This window comes from Meles meles, chromosome 2 (genome assembly GCF_922984935.1).
Source record: "Meles meles chromosome 2, mMelMel3.1 paternal haplotype, whole genome shotgun sequence".
Classification (NCBI taxonomy): Eukaryota; Metazoa; Chordata; class Mammalia; order Carnivora; family Mustelidae; genus Meles; species Meles meles.
The window spans coordinates 110597772-110616233 of record NC_060067.1 but is presented as its reverse complement, the minus strand read 5'-3'; the positions used below and the strand labels follow the sequence as shown (position 1 = coordinate 110616233).

Genomic DNA, 18462 nt, shown 5'->3' with positions numbered 1-18462 from the left:
GAGAGGGATAGGGACAAGGTGAGAAAGAGAGAGAGAGATTGAGATTTATTTTAAGGAATTGACTCACATGATTTGGAGGCTTGGCAAGTCCAAAATCTGCAAGCTAAGCCAGCAGTCTGGAGACTCTGGAAGGAATTGCAATTTGAATCCAAAGGCAGCCACTGGCAGAATTCTTTCTTGCTTGGGGAAGTGAGTCTTTTTCCATTAAGACCTAAATTCTCCTGATTTAAATGTTAATCTCACTAAAAGAAACATCTAGAAAAATCTTTGACCAAATATCTGAGTCCCGTGGTCTAGTCAAGTTGACACATCACACAGGGAAAAAAGAACCACTGTCATTGTTCTGGATATATGTGTAGAATAAGAGCTCATTTCTTTGGATTTAAGGTCATTCACTTTGGTCTCATGTCTTTCAGTGATGCATATACCTTTTTATTCATGCTGTATTATCTTTAATTAAGTATAAAGACTTCCAATCACATCACCTAGAGACCATTTTATCCACTGCTCCGTTTGGCCACTAGTCTCTTGTCTCTCTTTTCAGCAACCGTGAGGTAGATACCCTTTCCACAGGGAAGAGAAATTCATGGCTCGTTGCCTTTGCCAATAGCACAAACATTGGAGAGTCAGGTGGCAAAGCTGTTGCCTCTGGCATCCCTCACTCAGTGAACTGTGTCAAAAGAACTGGGATGTCTCTGTCTGTGCGTGATCACACTAGTTCTTCCCAGGTTAGCACCCCCAGTCACCAAAAACAGATTACCAGTGTCAGATTTGATGAAATCAGCAATCGCTCCTGTCTCCAAATCAATCCGAATGGGGTATCATTCACTTAGATGAGGGGATCAGGAGAGCAGATGGTGCGAACACCTTGGGTCGCCAGACGCGGGATTTCTTTTGTCCCACAAAGATCTTTCTCACTTTCCACAAGTTATATGTGGCCTCCTTAGGTGTCATCCGATGAACAGCAAAGCAGCCCTTGGTGCCATGGATCAAATGGAAAGTCTTTCCAGTCTTGTCAGTGCTGATGACCAGCAGGGTAGGTTATATCAGTTCGGACCTTGCCATTGAACTCAATAAAACCCTGCATACAGCTCTCCTTTCCTTCATCTCCTGTTAGGGCACACTTAAGTCTGTCCCTTAGGAAAGTGATGAGAAGGAGACGTTCTCTCTGCTTATGGGGATTGGTGGATGCAGGAGGGACAAACACACCAGTTAGTTTATCAAGCGTGCAATGCTGTGTAGCTGCTGCATTCTGGAGACGCTTCTCGGGACCGTGAGCATCTGGAGATGCTGCTTGAGACCCGCTGGGCACGAAAAGCCAAAGATGCATAGACTTTTCTTTTAACCTGGTTTTCATTTGTCAGAGGAAAAGCAGCCTTGAACATCATCCAAGTTTGGGCTCTTTTTGCCATAATGACTAATGCATTTTATAACTACCTCATCCGTATAAAGGTATGTGGGAAATTTCCTTCCTACACATTCATGGAGGAAGAACATTTATGCTCATCTGCTCGTACAGACCTAGATCAAGAATCTGCAATCAAGAATCAAGAAAGGCTGCTCTCAGGACCAGATCTTAAGGGAGCTAGAGAAGAGACCTAAGATGTGAAGAGGTTTTCACCTAAAAGTTTTCAGCTGGTTTTCCTTAGGGCAGTCAAATCCATTTGCTGTAGAAAAGAAAGATCAGAGTTCAGCGGTGGCAGAAATAACCACAAGCTACTCATTCTGTTTCAGAACATCATGCTGTTTCTTCTGCCAGGGACAGAAATGATACTCACGTCTTGGATCCAACTTCAAATCATGTGGCTGTGAGCAGGAAAACGAATGTCAATCCTTGATGGGGCTGAGAATTTCTTTGCCCTCATGGCTTCCTGGTTTCTCAGGAATATCAGCTGGGCAAGGATAGGAATCTCCAGCAAGAAAATCAAGGGGATAGTGAAGCGAGCCAGACAATAATCATAATCATGATTAATTAAATATCTATTTTGTACCAGGTGCTGTTCAGGGCACCAGGGAGACAGGATGACAAAACATGACTCTGGCTCCTCAGTCTCGTGGGAGCAATGGGCGAGAGAGCTACCTGAAAGGAGCTGACAAACACAGAGGAATGCATGACTGTCTGTGAGGGTCAAGAAGGGTTTCACAGAAGACGTGACTTTTGACTTTCCCCTTGGAAGATGCTTTAGAGCTCAGCAGGAGGAGTAACAGGAAACAGAGGATTCCAGAAACTTGGAGTTCATTTTTTATTTACTCTTTTTAGTATTGATTATTGAAGTACTGAATATTCACTTAGAAAATATGCAATTTGCCAAAATATCATAAAGAAGTAAAAAAACGGGGCACCTGGGTGGCTTAGTCATTAAGCATCTGCCTTTGGCTCAGGTCATGATCCAGCCCCGCGTCGGGCTCCCTGCTCAGCGGGGAGCCTGCTTCTCCCTTTCCTACTCCCCCTATCTGTGTTCCCTCTCTCTGTGTGTCTCTATCAAATAAATAAATAAAATCTTTAAAAAGAAAAAAAATTATCACTAGTAAAGTATAAAAGTGCCTTTCTTACCAAAGTCCTGTCAACACTGCATAGAATTTTTTTAATGGATTTCAATAGATTCAGTAAAGTGCACTAATCTCAAACATCTAGTTCAATAAACTAGTATAATTTTTAAATATTTGATAATTTAACAGGAAAAATTATATTTCTTTTATTTCTATTAAAATTAAATGTTTTCTTATGCTGATTAGACTCTTGAATTTGCCCTTTTGTGAACTGGTGGTTCATGCTATTTATCTATTGAGGTCTGAGTGATGTGAAAAATCTGAATGTTCTATTTATATTTGCTGTGGATATTTTTCTCAGCTTGCTGGCTTTTTTCTCTGTAAAGTTTTTGACAATCAAAGCTTTTATTGTTTCTATTGTTTGTGTGGTCAACTTTTTCAGTCTTTTCCTTTTTGGTTTTTTCTAGTAGAATTCAAAATATTTTTCAGATTTCTTTGAGACTTTTTCTTTGACCCATGGATTATTTAGAAGTGTGTTGTTTACAATGGGGGATCCAGCTATATTTACATTATTGATTTCTGGTTTAATTTCATTTTTTTGTTTAATTTCATTATTTTCTGGGAATATTATTTGTAAGATTTCTGTACTTCTGAATTTATTAAGCTGTGTTTTATGATTGCGAGCGTGGTCTGTCTTGGGGACTAATCCATGTAAGAGTGAGAGGAATGTGCATTTTTCTGATGCGGGATGACGTATGCGATACATGTCAGTCGGATCCAGTGACTGACAGCTCTGCTTGGGTTGTCTGTATCCTTACTGATTTACTGCTTATTTGATACATCAGTTACTAACAGAGGGCCGAAGATGTCTCCAACTGTAATAGTGGATTTGTCTCTTGTTCTTTTCAGTTCTATCAGGTTTTGTTGTTGTTGTTATTAAATTTTACTTATTTTTCAGAGAGAGGGGGAGAGACAGAGAGGTGGGGGGGCAGGCAGAGGGAAAAGCAGGCTCCCCACTGAGCAAGGAGCCCAATGGGGGACTCTATCCCGGAACCCTGGGATCATGACCTGAGCAGAAGGCAGATGCTTAACCCACTGAACTACCCACGTATCCCTCAGTTCTATCAGTTTTTGACTTCTGTGTTTTAATGCTCATCGTTAGGTGCATATATGTTTAGGGTTGTTATGTCCTCTTGAAGAATTAAGCCCTTTATCATATATATAATGCCCCATTTCATTCCTGATAACCTTCCTTGCTCATAAATTGGCTTTACCTGAAACGAATGTAGATATACTCCAGCTTTCTTTGATTAACGTTAGCATGGTAAAGCTTTCTCCATCTTTTACTTACAATCTATCTGTTAAGCATATAATATAGGTTTTTTTACAGTTAGGTCTTATTTTTTTAATCCACACTGACCATCTCTGTCTTTAATTGGTGCGTTTAGACCATTCACAGTCACACTTTCAAAGTAAAAATCCAGTAGGGTTCCTGGAGATAAAGGCCACCAAAATGTGGGACTCCCACCAGACTTTTCCATTCATATTAGTTCCCAGGACTTTCCCACTCATATTAGTCCACAACTCAGGCTCTGGAAATTCATTTGAAATTATCATTTAAATCTTTGGGTGCATGGGTGGCTCAATCCGTTAAGTGTCTGACCAGCACAGGTCAAGATCTTAGGGTCCTGGGATTGAGCCCTATGTTAGGGCTCCCTGCTCGGTGGGGACCAGGCTTCGCCCACTCCCTATACCCCTCCCCCTGCTTGTGGGCATGTTCTTTCTCTCTTTCAAAAAAAAAAAAATCTTAAAAAAAAAGATACACTATACAAACTTTAAGAAAAAAAATTTTAAAATGGCAAAAATCTGAAAAGACACTTAGCCAAAGGAGATCTCCAGATGACCAATAAGCACATGAAAAGATGTTCAACACCATGTGTCTATAAGGAAATGCAAATTAAAAGCACAGTGAGATACTACATCATACCCACTAGGATAAGATGACTATCAAAAATATGGACAATAACTAGTGTTGAAAAGGATGCAAAGGAAATGGAACCTTCATACGTTGCTGGTAGAGATTAAAACCCTACAGCATATTTGAAAAACAGTTTGGCAGCTCCTCAAAAAGTTAAACATAGAGCAACCATATGATCTAGCAATTCTACTCCTACTTAAATAGCCAAGAGAATTTAAGCTGTATGTTCATATAAAAACTAGTAATTGAATGTTCATAGCATAGTAGCGGAAAAGTGGAAAAACCCAAATATCCATTAACTGATAAATGGGTAAACAAAATGTTGTCTATCAATATAGTGGAATGTTAGTCAGCTATAAAAAGGAATGAAGTATTTTTTTTCTAAATTCCAGTGTGGTCAACATACAGTGTCATATTAGTTTCAGGTGAACAATATAGTAATTCAACTGTTCCATATATTATTAGTGTTTATCATGGTAAGTGAGCTCTTAGTTCCCTTCACCTATTTCACCCATCCCCCTCCCCCCTCCCCCCGGTAACCATCAGTTTGTTCTCTATAGGTTTGAGTCTATATTTTGGATTGACACTTTTATTCTTTTTTTTTCCCCTTAAATTCCACATATGGGTGAAATCATGTGGTATTTGTCTTTGACTTATTTACCTAACATTATACCTTCTGGGTCCATCCATGTTGTTGCAAATGACAACATTTCTTTCTTTTCTATGGCTGAATAATATTCAGTTTTGTACATATACCACTTTTCTTTATCGATCTATGGATGGATACTTGGGCTGCTTCCATAATTTGGCTATTGTAAATAATGCTGCAATAAACACAGGAGTGTATACATCATTTTGAGTCAGTGTTTTGTGTTCTTTGGGTAAACACCCAATAGTGGAATTACTGGATTATATGGTAATTCTATTTTTAACTTTTTGAGGAACCTCCATACTGTTTTCCACAGTGGCTGCACCAGTTTGCATTCCCACCAGCAGTGCACAAGGGTTCCTTTTTCTCTGCATCCTTGTTAACCCTTGTTTCTTATGGTTTTGATTTTAGCCATTCTAATAGGTGTGTGGTGAAATCTCTTGTGGCTTTGATTTGCATTTAAGGGGAGTGAAATACTAATATATGCTAATACATGAATGAATCTTGAATCCACTCTGCTAAGTGAAAGAAGCCAGACACAAAAGGCTATCTACCATGATTCTATTTCTAGGAAATGTCCAGAATTGACAAACCCATGAGACAGAAAGCAGATTAGTGGTTTCCAGAGGCTGGGGGAGTGGGAAATGGGGAATGACTACTATTGGATACAGAGTTTTTTGGGGGGGAGGGGGTGAAGAAAATGTTCTGGAATTCAATAGTGACAAAATTTTGTAAATATACTAAAACCTAACAAGTTATACATTTTTTAAAAGATTTTGTTTATTTAAGAGAGAGAGAATGTGAGAGAGAGAAGGAGAGGAGAGAAGGTCAGAGGGAGAAGTAAACTCCCCTCCTAGCAGGGAGTCTGATGTGGAACTCCATCCTGGGACTCCAGGATTATGACCCGAGCCGAAGGCAGTCACTTAACCAGCTGAGCCACCCAAGTGCCCCAAGAGTTATACATTTAAAAATCAATAAATTAAGAAAGATAAGATTCAAGCTATATTATGAACAGTCCTCACCATTTTCCTCCAAAGAAAGGAGGAAGACACATGATACATGTGCTATTTATAGAGAAATGAAGGCACAAATTTGGTGGACAGCCTAGCTGCCATCATCTTGATCAGAAATAATGGGCACCAGCTTTAGGTAGAACATGTATGAACCATGTCCTTACAGAAGGTAATTCAGGAAAGGACATGCTCTCCCTTCATCACAGGAAGGTTCCAGGATTAACACAGAGGTTATTTCTATTTAAATAAACAACTAATGGAAACTCAGTTGACTTTGACCACTTACTTAAAAAATTGCAGGCTTATTATGATTTCTTGTATCAGAATTGGCTCTTAATCAGCTGAAAACATTAAATCTACTCTGTGCTCACCATTTATATAGCTATATAGAGTAGCCCCGATTTCCATGTGCAAAGGGAATAAAATTCCAGAAGTCAGACTTGAGCAACTAATACATACCATAATTGATGCTTTTTTCTTTGTTTGTCCAGGTCAAAGAACCAGTGCTTCAGCATGAGTTTTCTTTTAACTAGGAAGAGAAGAGAGGCTACCTCACTTCCCATTCCCGAGAAGAACAATGTTAGAACAGAATAGCATTAAAAGAAAAAAAAAAAAGGAAAAGCAGAGCAGAAGTATGGCTTGAATCTTATTTTCCTTATTTTATTGATTTTTAAGTGTACAACTCAATAGATGTTATGTATTCACAAAGTTGTGTCCCAAATTCCAGAAAGTTTTCATTGCCCCCAAAAGAAACCCTGTACTCTCAAAAGTCATTAAAGCAGTGAAGAAAATGCACATGGTGTCCTCATGAAGATTCCCTCACAGCACAGTGAAAGACTGTAATATGGCTGACCTGCATTCCCAGGTGCTGGAGGGGAGACAGCCCCACCTAAGCCCCACCTGAAGGAACAGCCATGTGTAAGTTGTATCGATGACTCGAAATCAGATCAAGAGCTTGTATCATTTGCTTTCCCTACATTTCTTTTCTTCGTCTCTCCTGCTCTCTTCCCATCTCTGCTGTTTCTCCTCCTTTGCCATGACCATCTCGTCCACCATCCCCTCTCTCCTTTCCTCTGTTTTTCATGCTCAGAGATACTGAGACCTCACTGACTCTTCTCCCCATTTCCATCGCCTTCTCTAGGCTCTTTTTCCTCTGCTCATCTCTCAAAATGTTGATATTTTATGTCTGTGTGTGTGTATTAAGAAAGGCAGAAGTAAGTGTTAGTGTACATGACTCTCTGGTTGGTCAAGAACAACAGAAGCTACAAATGTCCCTTAAATATTAGTCCCCTCCTCTCCTTAAAATAAACCATTGGTGCTCGGGTGAATGAGGAAAGTCAGATAAGGAGTTATGGAAATATTCAGTATCAGAAAAGGAAAATCTCCTTAGTCTCTTTTATGGTTCAATACAGAGTTATTCCCTGCGACTGGAGATTAGTTATTCTGTATTTCCCATGACTAAGCTGATTTTTAATGGGGGAAATGATTTTTTTTAAAGATCCATAGATTGAATCTTTAAAACATAATTTCCAAAAAACATTTAAAAACACAAAGAAAAACCAACAAATGAATGCGTTATATAAGTTCACTTTCAAAAAGAAATCATCTATGCTTTTCAAAAGGTGACAACATGAAATTGGGCATAGAACATTGCATGTGACCATGAACCTCTCTCCTGCTCCCTGTCCTCTCTGTGCTGCCAACGAGCCAGGGCCTCGAAGGTACGAGTGTCCCGGGCTGCTGAGGACACCGCAGCACGCCTGCCCTTTCAAATGTGGTCAGCTTCACAAGCTAAGTTCTTGTGTTTTCTCCACTCAAAGGCATATTGTTGCAAAAAAAAAAAAAAAAAAAAGACTAGATTCAGAGAGAAAATTAGAAATGACCAAAGCTGCAAAAGCAAGACGGAGTGCCTTTGAGCTCAGCAGACACGTGGACCAGTAGCCCTTCGTGAGTGATATCTCTGTGACGGAAGGGCTCAGCTTCTAATACAGTGTAAGTGTTCAGCTTCAAAATGCTACAAAAATTTAAAACACCCTATATCTCCAACATATTCGTATATCTTTTAGGTGAAAAACAACAAAAGTAACTTCAATTCCCCCATGTCTACCCAGTTTCCTCACCGAAGCTTCTTCTGGTAGAAAATCTGGAAGCACTCATCACCAATGCCTTTATAATACCACACTATCACAATTTAACAAATAAAGATGAGTGGGGACAATAGATGCCCCCACCCAAGAGAAGATGCTCACAGCAAATCCCAGTAGCCCTGATACTTTTTTCCCAACTATAATTTATTTATTTATTTTAGAAGATTGTTTATTTATTTGAGGGCAGGTGTAGGGGTAGAGCGAGAGGGAGAGAGAAAGCCAAGCAGACTCTGTGCTGTGCATGGAGCCCAATGGAGACTTGATCTCACGACCCTGAGATCATGGCCTGAGCTGAAACCAAGAGTTGGATGCCCAACTGACTGGGCCACCCAGGTGCCTCTCAACTATGATTTAGAAGAACTGGACTTTGAGGGACACCTGGGTGGCTCAGTCAGTTAAGCATCTGCCTTTGGCTCAGGTCATGATCCCAGGGTCCTGGGATCGAGTCCCACCTTGGGCTCCCTGCTCAGCAGGAAACCTGCTGCTCTCCCTGCTTGTGCTCTTTCTCTCTCTCTCTTCCTCTCTCTGACAAATGAATAAATAAAATCTTTAGAAAAACTGGACTGGAGCATTTCTTTTCCTTTTGTTTCCTTTTTCTTTTCTTTTCTTTTTTTTTTTTTTAAGATTTAATTTATTTATTTGAGACAGAGAGGGGGAGAGAGAGAGCACAATGGGATTCTGTGCATCCATAAGCAAAAGTGAGGATCTTCTCTATGTACTATAACAAATGCTTTCCTGGCATTTGTTGTCTATTTAGTATACTACCACTAATTTTTCTTAAAGAAGAGGAGGGGAGAATTTACATGTGTCTATATCTCTGGAAGAATATGTTGTGGTCGATAGGAAACAAAGAGTGGCAACTGGAATTCAAAATATTATCTTTATTATTGATAAAGCTCATATTGAAAATACAACTTAGGTATGTGTCAACAGTGGGTTTTCCAATACTGAACCCAGAAGAAAACAGTTTTGCCCACCTGAACTTGCCCCCTACAAGCCTCCCCATGGAGCCAACCCTGTGTATTTTCCAAGATGGAGTTGTAGAGCAAAAAGTCTGTTGCTGGAGTTGTCTTTGCTCACAAAAGGAAGGAGAAGGAAAGGACTGAGCTCCATACACCATTTTTTCTCCCAAACTCATCAGTCATGTAACTCACTCCATTCTGAGGGAAGAGGAAAGGAATAGGGCCAAGGCCTAGAGAGTTAGGGGGGAAAAACCTCTTCACGTAAACCCTGTGGGTGAGCAAGAAGTGTTTTTTCCCATCTGGGCCCTAACAGGGAAGACAAGAAATGGATAACTCTGCAGGGTTCTAGAAATAGGTGCTAGATGATGACAGAACATGAACTGAAGGAGACCATGAACTGGGTTCCCTATTGCGTTTAAAAAATATTAACTATGGGATTGTATTTCCCTTTCAAATGTATATAAAAATGTGATTCTGTGCAGGTAATTGAGAGCTGCAAAGAAAGGATAGAAGAAACAAGACCACATTTATACATCGCTTGCTTCATAACTGGTGAAGGAAAAGGAGTTTTACCTGATTGGATGTAGTTAGAAAACTTTTCTCCCCATAACAGTTTGGTTCCACAGAAAGGATGGTCTCTCCAGCCATGTTTTTGGACCTTGTGCATGAAATGAATTGTTGACCCACCAATTGGCCACATGCGGGGTTTAAGAGGGCAGCTGTAGACCTGTGTAAAGGATCATAGGTCTAGAGAGGGATGCAATATCATGAAGAAACACCTTCCCAGCACCTGAGCTGAAATCAAGAGTGAACAAAATTGCCTTGTGGGTGCTCTGGGTGAGGAGCTTGTGTTGATCAGTGTTACAATGTTAAAGAATGTCTTTTCCCTGCTCTGAGGGGCCCTTGTCCTCAACTTACTGGCTGGGATGGGTCCCACGCAGCCGTGTCAGCCTATGCAAACACAACTGCACATGTGCTGGTCCCCGTCATATGCCCCTTGATACTGACCTCTTCTTGGTTTCTTGGACACTGACCATGTGACGGAATGGAGAGTCACCTTGACTCTGCTATTTGGGACCAGAGAGGTGTAGATTTTTTTTTTTTTAATTTTTTTTTCTTTTTTACAGATAGAGAGAGAGAGAGAGAGAGAGATTACAAGTAGGCAGAGCAGCAGCCAGAGAGGGGAGGAAGCAGGCTCCCTGCCAAGCAGAGAGCCCGATACGGGGCTCGATCCCAGAGACCCTGAGATCATGACCTGAGCTGAAGGCAGAGGCTTAACCCACTGAGCCACCCAGGCGCCCCAGAGAGAGGTGTAGATTTTAAGACTACTCCTATATGCTTAAAAACATACATTGACTTTGTTTATTTTTCTGTTAGTTTTTTATACCCTTTTCTACTTATGTTCCCACATTTCTGATAGACTCCAAAGTGTCAAGCCAGGCATATTTTAAAAACAGTGACTATAAATAGGTCATAAGAGGCAACCAAGGAAAATGTCACCAACTCTCAGTGGCACTGCAAGTAATGTTTCAAAGAATAATTGACTCAAAATGCTTCCTTACTGGGCCAGCAAAGGCAGAGGCAATAATGAAAGAAGTTTCACGTTCCAAATTCAAAAAGGGCATTTAGGACAACTGTGGAACGCTGTCCTCCCTCCCATCGTCCGACTTCCACCCGTGGAGAAATCAGGGTCTGAATTGCTTTGCTCTATTTGAAGGAGTGGAGTGTCATGTAATTTTGATTCAGAGTCTTCCCGTTAGGGTAAAGTAAGCAGGGGGATAAACCATGTGTCACTGAAGGGGGGAAAAGGAGGAGAGCAGAGGTAAGAGTGTGACAGAAATAGAGAGGGATGCTAAAACACACACACGAAGCCCACCTCCTCTCTCAAACACTGCAGGGTGGAAGTGGCTTCTGATGTAACAGCAGCCAAGCAGTGACTTGGGAGCGTCCTGTACCGACCAGGACCTTGGCCTCCCAAGCCGCTGCTGGTCCCTGGACCAAAGGGATTTTGTAGTAAGGTCTTCCCTTCTCCATGTGATATTATATCCTTTCTAGATTTGTGGTGTTAAAACGTTCCTTTTTTTTTCCCCCCTTTGGAGATAGTAGATGCTGGTTGCTTTTTTTGTTTGTCTTTTGAGGGATTTTGCTAGTTCCTTTTAACTTTCCAGTTTGGAAATACATGACTTGTGGTTTTCTAAACTTCTCTGACTATACAACTCTTTTATTGAAAAGCACTTAATAAAAACTTTTTTTCTATTAACTATTTTTTTTCTATTTTTCTATTAACAGTGTTTAATTTTGCCACTTGGCAAAATTAAAAAGTTGGGAACCTCCCCTGGCCAATTTTAGAAATATGTATCTTACTGACTTATGAAATCCAATAACGTGGGGAACATTTGTTTAAAAATGTCTGCCAAAGGAGGACCACGAGAAGCCAAATTCAGTCAACTATACTCCAGTAATAAAAAAATTTTCTTTTTAAATAACTACAGTTTCCACGATATAAAAAGAAAAAAACCCAGATATCTCAAAAATAACGGTGAAGCACCTTAGCAGGTTTAAAAATAATCGTTTTAAATTGCAAATAATATGCTAACATGTCACTCCTTGAAAAATTAGACAGGAATAGTTAGTGAAAAGTCTATTTGAGGGGCACCTGGGTGGCTCAGTCGGTTAAGCATCGAACTCTTGATTTCAGCTCGGGTCATGATTTCAGGGTCGTGAGGTTGAGCCCAGCATGTGGCTCCATGATGGGCATGGAGACTGCTTAAGATTGTCTCTCTCTCTTTCATAAAGAAGAAAGAAAGAAAGAGAGGAGGGGGGGGGGAGAAAGAAAAGTCTATTTGTTATTTAGAAGCCTATTTGCTTATTTCTAAAAAAAATTGTTTTTTTATGCAAAAATTTATTTTTTTTCTTTTTTCAAGTTTTTATTTAAATTCTAGTTCGTTGGGGACACCTGGATGGCTCAGTCAGTTGGGCATCCAGCTCTTGATTTTGGCTCAGGTCATGATCTCAGGGTCATGAAAAGGAGCCCCACTTCAGGCTCCACACTGTGTGTGGGGCCTGCTTAACGTTCTCTCTCTCCCTTTTCCTCTGCTCCTCCCCTCCCCACTCATGCTATAAATAAATAAATAAATAAATAAATAAATTCCAGTTAGGTAACATACAATATAATATTAGTTTTGGGTGTAGAATTTAGGGATTCCTCTCTTACACACAAACCCAGGGCTCATCACAAGTGCCCTCCTTAATACCCATCACCCATTTAACCCATCCCCTTCTGCCCACCTCCCCTCTGGTAGCACTCAGTTTATTCTCTATTCTTAAGAGTCTGTTTTTCTGGTTTGCCTCTTTTTTTTTTTTTTTCTCCCTCCTGTGTTCATCTGTTCTGTTTCTTAAATTCCACATATGAGTGAAATCATATGGTATTTGTCTTTCTCTGACTGATTTATTTCGCTTTGCATAATACACTCTAGCTCCATCCACATCATTGCAAATGGCAAGATTTCATTCTTTTTGATGGCTGAGAAATGTCTATTTGTTATTAAAGACTTCTAGGGGCACCTGGGTGGCTCAGTCGGTTGAGCATCTGCCTTCAGCTCTGGTCATGATCCCAGAGTTTGAGGACTGAACCCCACATCGGGCTCACTGCTTGGTGGAGAGCCTGCTTCTCCTTCTCCCTCTGCCTGCCTCTCTGTCTACTTGTACTCTCTCTCTTTATCGCTCTATCAAATAAATAAATAAAATCTTTCTAAATAAATAAATAAACCTTCACACTTAAAAAAAAAGACTGCTGGCTTCATAAATCCTTTTCTTGCTTTAATACTTATAATAATCACCTTTAAGAAGCCAAAATAGTGATTTTCTTTTATTTCAAAAATTCCAGTAAAAAGCCAGAGCAAATATTAATATAGTTTAAAACTTTCCCCTGCACTCAAAAAAAAAAAAAAAAAAAAAAAAGAACAAACCACACACACACACACCAAAAACCCTATTTTACCCACAAGTGTTAATAATGTCAGTAATGGCACACATCTCTATACTTTCCTTTTTTTTTTTTAAGTTTTTATTTTAATTCCAGTTAGTTAACATACAGTGTTACATTACTTTTAGGTGTACATACAGTGATTCAACAATTCCATATACCACCAGGTGCTCATCACATATACTTTCCTTTTAATATATTTTCGGATTCAAGTCTTCACTACTAACTGTAAACCCAACTACCTGCATCTCCTGCTCCCTGGACAAATTTCTAAGAGAACAGACCTAAGGTCCAATATCAAGATCTGAGTGTAGTCCCTGAAGGGCTAGGACAATGGTCTGGATATCATTATGGAACCAGGGTATTGGACAGTAATTCAGGAATTTCTTGGTTCACCATTTCTCAATGGTGTTTCTATTACATGCTTTTCAATAAAGGAGTGTATAGTCAGGCAAATTAAAGGACCCTAAATAATGTATTTCCCCCTTGGAAATTCACAATATACATTGGCACATTAAAGGTTCTGTGAAGTCCTGCCCTAAAGATACCTCTTTAACTTGGTTTAATTCAATTTTCCCAAACTTTGTTAAGCACTTTAGCATTCGTGAATGAAACACAGTTTGGGAAACAGTGATCTAATACAACCTATTTTATTGGTTGAAAAACTAAGACCAGAAAAAGTTAATAGACTTGTTTAAGATTACCCAAGTAGGTAGTAGCAGTCAGGCCCAGAAACCAGACCTCCTGGATCCAATACAGGGCCCTTTCTATTTGACATGCTGCCTTTCTTCCACCTCATAAAAACTTCAGAAATTACTATAGAAAGTCTGTTATGAAAATGAAACCAAGAAAACCCAAGTGGATACAAAGTATGTTCTTACTAATTTCTATGTCTTTCCAATTGATGTTATCAGAACATCTTTTAAAAGCTTGGAGCTGTATAAATAAGGAAGGAGGGAGTCTTGTAATTGACTGATAGTGTGGGGAAGTTGCCTTTTCCTCAGACTACTGTTATTCAGATTATGTTTATAGGAATGAAAAGTTGAAACAAAGATGTTAGTTTCTAAGTACAAACTTACACCCTCTGTAGCTAAGGATCAAATTAGAATGGATTGGACTACAGTGAACTGGATACTATGTGTCAGGGATTATTTTGGGCATGTGTCTGACCACTGATTCTTAAAATGCAAAATAAACACTAAACAATGTAAGCTCTCCATGAAACATGATCATGCTTATTTAGTAAACCCTAATACCATGAGATGGAATTTTATCATTTAGGGACTTTTTTTTTTTTTTTAAAGACTTCATTTATTTGACAGAGAGAGACACAGTGAGAGAGGGGAACACTAAGCAAGGGGAGTGGGGCGGGGGGGGGGAGAAGTAAGCTTCTCACGGAGTGGGGAACCGATGCAGGGTTCGATCCCAGGACCCTGGGATCATGACCTGAGCCAAAGGCAGATGACTAACAACTGAGCCACCCCGGTGCCCCTATTTAGGGACTCCTAAACCTTAATTTTTTAAACCTTAATTTAAAAAATACTCTTCAAAATATTTTAAAAATAATTGTCATGTACCATTAGTATCCCATATCAGGATAGACTTAGTCACACACTTCCTATTAGTTTGGAATATTGTGAAATGGCTAATAATAGAGTAGTCAAATGACTTCCATTGGTTCTTTGAAAAAGGCTTTCATGACCCATTTTGTACCAATGAGTTAAGAAAAAGAAAAATAAGCATACTTCCAATTTGATAGTTCTTTTTATTGTATGGAAGCCACCTTTGGGAGATACTTAAGAAAGCTTTATAAAAGTTTTTAAGATATACATCTCCAAATTATCCCACACAAAAATCTTATGATGGCGAGAGAATAGAATTTCAGAATAGTCTTCATATAATTCATACCATTATTGATAGAGGTGGTTAGTGACACTTTGTTCAAAAAATGTGCAATTTAGTATTTATGACTTACAGTCCTCCCCTCTTTTTCCATCCTTTAACTCTTTTTCTTTGTGAGAACAATTTTTTCCCACTCAGACTATTTTTGGATTACAGAGAAAGAATCATGTGTTGTTAATATTTTTCCCACAGCTTCATGATCTCTCTCTGCTGACTTGTACATATGCCACCTTCACAATCCTGTCTTCAATCCTCTGAATTTCAGTTGCATGCAGAATCCTAATGGCCTCTATGCTCTCTGTCCCATAATGCTTCTCCCATGATTATACTGGTTCCATGCAAAAGGATTTTTTTAGGTGCAATTAAGAGTACAAATCAGTGACCTTAAAAGAGACTATCTAGGTGGACCTAATGTATAAAAAGCATAGTTTTATCCACCTGGCAGTAGAAGTGGAAGTCAGAGAGATTCCAAGTATGAGGGGGATTTGACATGCCGTGTTTGCCTTTGGAGATGGAGTGGACCATATGGTGAGGCATATGAACAGCTTCTGGGAGGTGAGAGTGACTCCGAACTGGCAGCCAGCAAGGAAGTAGAAACCACAGTCCTACAACCACAGGGAACTGAATGTTGACCACAACCTAAAGGAGCTTGGAAATGGATTCTTCCCCCAGACAAGGTATTTTTTTTCTTTACGTCAAGATTAGATGCTAAAATTTATGAAATGCCTGTATACATCTAGAAATACTCCTATCATTTCTTCCTCTTTATTAATCTGTACTTATATTCCTGGTATGAACCCACTGAGGGTATAAACTATTACTGCATTAATGTGCTACTAGATTCTGTCAATATTCTATTTAAGGTCCATGCACTGAGGTGTGAAATTACCCTGTAGCTATCTTTTGTAAGGTTAGTTTTGACAGGTATATTAACTGATATTAATATACCCATTCCAAACTGCTTATGCCTATTGGTATGGTATGTCTCCTTCTAGCTGTTTGTTTTCAACCTATCTGTGTCTTCATATTAGTTAATCTCTTGGGATGCCTAGGTGGCTCAGTTGGTTAAACATCTGCCTTTGGCTCAGGTCATGATCCCAGGGTCATGGTATCAAACCCTGCATTGCCCTTCTTGTTCAGTAGGGAGGCTGCTTCCTGCCTCTCCCCATCCTTGTGTTCTCTCTTTTTCTCTTTCTGACAAATAAATAAATAAAAATTTTAAAAAATAGTAAGATAAAAAAATAGAGTTAATCTCTTATAGATTGTATATAATTGAGTAAATCTTGCTTTTTTAATCCAGTCTGATAATCTCTATCCTTTAAATGAAATGTTTAGTTCTTTAGTATTTAATATAATTATTAATATGGTAGGATTTAGATCTACTAATATATTATCTTTTTCTGTTTCAATCCTCCATTTTTTATTGAACTTTTTTTAGGACTCTCTTTGTTGATTTGGTGAGTGTGGTGCTATCTCATTGTTTTACTCCTCATTTCCCTCATTATTAATGAGATTCTCCACTTTTTTATAGGGTTGTTAACTATGTAACTATGTAGATAACCTCTCTGTGAAGTCCATCATGTCGTTTGCCCATTTTTCTATTGGGTTATCCTTCCTCTTCCTTACTGATTTTATTAAAAAGATTTTATTTATTTATTTGACAGAGAGAGAGAGCACAAGCCGGAGAGGGGGGCAGAGGCAGAGGGAGAAGCAGGGTCCCCACTGAGCAGGGAACCTGATGCGGGGATTGATTGAGCCTGAGATCATGATCTGAGCTGAAGGCAGAAGCTCAACTGACTGAGCCACTCAGGCATCCCTCCTTACTGATTTTGTAGGATTATTTATATATTCTAGTAACACATCCTTGGTTATATGTGTTGCAGTTTTCTTCTTCCACTCTATACTTTCTTTTTACTATCTTGATAGTCTTTTCCTTTTTCTTTTTTAAATAAACACAGACTTTTAATTTTAATGTGGTAAAATTAATCCTTTTCTTAACCTCAGTGCTTTTGTGTCTTGTTTAAGAAATCCTTCCCTAGGGACACCTGTGTTGGTCAGTCATTTAAATGTCTACCTTCAGGTCAGGTCATGATCTCAAGGTCCTGGGACTGAGTCCCATATTGGGCTCCTTGCTTTGTGCAGAGCCTGCTTCTTCCTCTGCCCCTCCACTGGTTTGTGCATCCTCTTTTTCTTTCTGACAAATAGATAAATATAATCTTTTTTAGAAAAAGAAGAAGAAGAAAAGAAATCCTTCCCCATTGTCATGGGCCATAAAGATGCTGTTTTCTAAGAGCTTCATTGTTTGACCTTTCATTATGTCTTTATCCCATCTAAAGTTATTTTTGTGTGTACATATTAGTAATGGCCTAAATTTCTTTTCTTCCACAGCAATATCCAGTTTTTTCCTGTACATCTGAAAGACCATCTTTCACTGATATATAATATCACCTTTGTTGTGAATAAAGTGTTCATATATGCATGAGTCTATTCTGGGTTTTCTATTCTATTCCCCCAGTTTATTTTTTGCTCTTTATGCCAAAATACCATATTTTTAAAATTCATAGTACTTAAAAATGTCTTGATACTTGGTAGAACAAGTTCTCTCAACAAATTCTTCTTTTTTGAGTGTCTTGTCTATTCTTAGCCTTTTATTTTCATATCAATTTATATCACTTTGTCAATTTACACACACAATTGCTTTTACCACTTTGACTAAAATTTCACTGAATTTATAGATCCATAAGCCAATCTGGGTAAATTAATAGCTTTACAGTATTAGGTCTTCCATTTCATGAATATAATAGATCTCTTCACTTATTCAAGTCTGTTAAAATTTCGATAGTGTTTTTAGGTTTCTGCATAAAGGTCTTCCACATTTTTTAATAAGATCTGTTTTATTAGATATTTTCATTGCTACTGCTAATATTTATTTATTTTTTTTAAAGATTTTATTTATTTAGGGCACCTGGGTGGCTCAAAGCGTTGAAGCCTCTGCCTTTTTATTTTTTAATTATTTATTTTATTATTTATTTATTATTATTTATTGTTTATTTATTTTTTAAGATTCTAGCATTTAAAGATTAAAAAAAAATTCTAGCATTGACATTTCTAGAGGACATATGTCCTAAATCTGCTAAGTTCAAATTTTCAGGTCTGGGAAGGAAAATGCAGGGTGACAGTAAATAGGCAATATGCATACATTTGTTAAATATATCTTACTTTGATTACAGAGGAAAAAATATCTTCAATGTAGGGAAAATGAGAAAATGAAATACATATATTTTATATTTTTAACATCTAGAGGTCTGTACTCATATAGACCCACAAATTAGAGTG

General features: G+C 38.7%; 1 pseudogene; it reads right to left on the bottom strand.

Annotated features, from left to right (window-relative positions):
• Nucleotides 1–497: 497 nt before the first annotated feature.
• LOC123936879 lies at nt 498–1357 on the bottom strand (annotated as a pseudogene).
• Between the last annotated feature and the right edge of the window lie 17105 nt (nt 1358–18462).